This window comes from Aplysia californica, unplaced genomic scaffold (genome assembly GCF_000002075.1).
Source record: "Aplysia californica isolate F4 #8 unplaced genomic scaffold, AplCal3.0 scaffold00099, whole genome shotgun sequence".
In the NCBI taxonomy this organism is placed as follows: Eukaryota; Metazoa; Mollusca; class Gastropoda; order Aplysiida; family Aplysiidae; genus Aplysia; species Aplysia californica.
Window position 1 is genome coordinate 169090 of NW_004797369.1, and position 2872 is coordinate 171961.

At 39.4% G+C, this 2872-nt stretch overlaps 1 long non-coding RNA gene across 1 annotated transcript in view; it reads left to right on the forward strand.

Moving 5' to 3' along the window:
• Positions 1–2872, forward strand: part of LOC101858398 — a 20381-nt gene that overhangs the window by 10108 nt on the left and 7401 nt on the right. The window contains exon 2 of the long non-coding RNA XR_001184729.2: positions 676–836. This is a non-coding gene — a long non-coding RNA (uncharacterized LOC101858398). The remainder of the gene's footprint in view (positions 1–675; positions 837–2872) is intronic.

Sequence of the window (2872 nt, forward strand, 5' to 3'; positions counted from 1 at the left end):
GGGGGTCCCGTGTAAAATTGTTTAATAAAAGAAAGAAAAAAAGAAGAAAAAAGGAGAAAAAGAACTATTTAAAACACTGCATACAGTACACGTTTAAAAATGACGGCATCATTTCTTGTATTATATAATACTATTTGTGAAGTAGCGTGGTGGAATCAGGCTCTCGTCAATTTTTGGGCATGTAGAGTTATTGGTATCATCTTATAGCTTGTTCACTTGTCTTTATTTGGATGAAAGAATATCCATTTACCTTGAATACAAGTCGAGATAATTGCGAATGAAGGAGGTGGGGGTCACCTGTTTTCAGAGGTAAAATTAGTGAGAAAAATGGCCGCCAAAGATTAGCTATTTCCCGAGCTTAAGAGTCGGTGGTAACAGAAAATTGACGTTATTTGTGCTTTAAAAATCCACACAGAAATTAGTTATTTAATGGGCCAGAAAGGTGTTGAGCCAAAAAACAAAAATTTGATAAAAATTCACAAACCTGTGGAAAAATGCAAGTTTCTTCACTTTGATAATTTTGACGAGAGCCTGATTCCACCACGCTGCCTCACATATAAAGCACTGCATATTATAGTACACGTTTAAAAGGGACGGCATCATTTCTTGTACTATATTTTATAATACTATTTCTTATTTTTCTTTCAATAACTTTCTCTTGTGTTTTCTCCGCAGAGGGTATGGGTTGCCGGCAAGTACCTGGCCAAAAGTTCGACTTGTTGTAAGTTGGCGGTTTGGCGGGGAGGTCAAGGTCCCTCCGCGCGTCTTGTCATCGTGGTTACTGGCTTTGGTGAAGGTGGTGCTGGTGCTGGTGCTTCTGGGCGTGGTCGTCGTCGGCATTTGTCGTCATCATCATCATCATCATCAAAATCATCATCATTGTTATCATCATCACCGTGGCTACGTTTTGATTGCCACGACTTTGTATTCAACGTGGTATAATCTATTCTTTGTTGTTGTTGTTGTTGTTGTTGTTGTTGTGTGTTTGTTTTGTTGTTGTTGCTGCTGTTTAGTTTCGGTTGGGGGGTTTTTGAGTTCGCTGTTGTGGGGGGGGGTTGCTTTTCAAATTCACACAAAAATGAGCCTAGATTGTAACACAATTCAGACAAAAGCCTTTGTTAGCACCATAGAGAGGTGTCGTGTAGACCTACATTATATGTATCAATTGAGAACGAGCTAAATAAATAAGTTTGGAACAAGTTTTACGGCGTCAGCAACTGCATAACGTCACTGTCGTAAGCTATCCACTTAAGTCCAAATTTAGAGAATTTTCGATTTTTACACTCTCCAAAGCTCTACCAAGGATGGGCCTTTCAACATCACCAAGATGCAGTTTAATGTTGTGGTGAAGGCTTACGATTTTCTAGCTTTTCATTTTTCCCAAAATAGACAAAACAACAAAAAACGTGTGTGTGTGTGTGTGTGTGTGTGTGTGTGTGTGTGTGTGTGTGTGTGTGTGTGTGTGTGTGTGTGTGTGTGTGTGTGTGTGTGTGTGTGTGTGTGTGTGTGTGTGTGTGTGTGTGTGTAAAAAGTAGGCTACCCAAATGGACATAAGTGGATTGCTTGCCGCACAAACGATACCATGAGCGCCTGTCAAAATAAAGGAAACATGGTAGAACACCTTGAACAAACTGTCCCCGTCGTTTTACGCAAGAACAATTCTGAAATTATGCAAACTGAGCCCAAAAATGTTAAATTATGCGATTCTGTTGATTTTAACAAAGAATGATAAAGGAAAATAGTAAGAAATTATACAAAAAATGATCAAATTTTGCTAAATTATGCGGGATGCAGAAAACCCAGGAGACAGAACAAAGGATCATGTTTTATCCCAGGGGGTCGTAGACGCATTAAGTCACACTTTTTAAAAAATATACAGAGGAGTCCACTTAAACCGAAAGCATTAGTTAATCCGAAAACAGCAATAAACCGAAAATATATAAAGTCCCCGAAATTTTTAAAAATTATCCTTCTACTTGAGTGACTTCTCTATCTCCCCTCCCCCTGTAAAAAAAAAAACCCCAGCAACAACAAACAAACAAACAAACAAATAAAAAACAAAACAAAAAAACCCCGGATAAACGGAAGGAAATTCGGCAGTCCTGCTGCGCAGACTTCGGTTAAGGGGACTCTACTATAGAATCTACGTCACCAAGTGGTGGAATCAGATGCTCGTCAATTTTATGACACATGGAGCTACATGTATTGTATCGTGAAAATCTTCTTCATTTGTCTTGATTTTGCCTGAAAACAATGTAAAATCCACAAAGAGTTTGTGCTACAGTTAATACCATCTCACTGTAACCTGTTTGGAAATTAGCCACCTGACTTTTCAGCACCAAAAAAAAAATAAAAAGGGCGTCACCAGAGCAACCTGAACAAGACAAGCCTCTCGCTTGACTGTCCCACAGGCCAGAACCATTATCTAAATGGGGTCACAAGCAAAGTGGAAGGAACAACACACCCAACCACACTTCAGCCAGGATGATCCGGTCACTTTTAATTTTTCAGCACAAGGGGGCTATCCCGAAAAATGCTGTTTTGAGAAAATCGAAGGTAAAGTCTTTGCCCCTTGTTCAGTTTCTTTAAAAGCCAAGGAGGGTTTTCTCTGTAATTAAATAAACATACACACCCATGAAACCAAACTTCTCCTATAGATAGGGAGGGCAAAGCCCACTTTTGGTGTAGGTCAAGATTTCTGGAAACCCCCGTAATCTGGGTTAGCCCGCTTGTCCTTAAAAGCAACCATTCCTAACTACTACAGATAACTCATCACTGTCAAGAGCAGGAAAAGGAATAAAATATGGAATGAAATAAACAATTATTGTTCTGTTAAGACGTAGAACACACGGACACAAACGACTGAGAAACC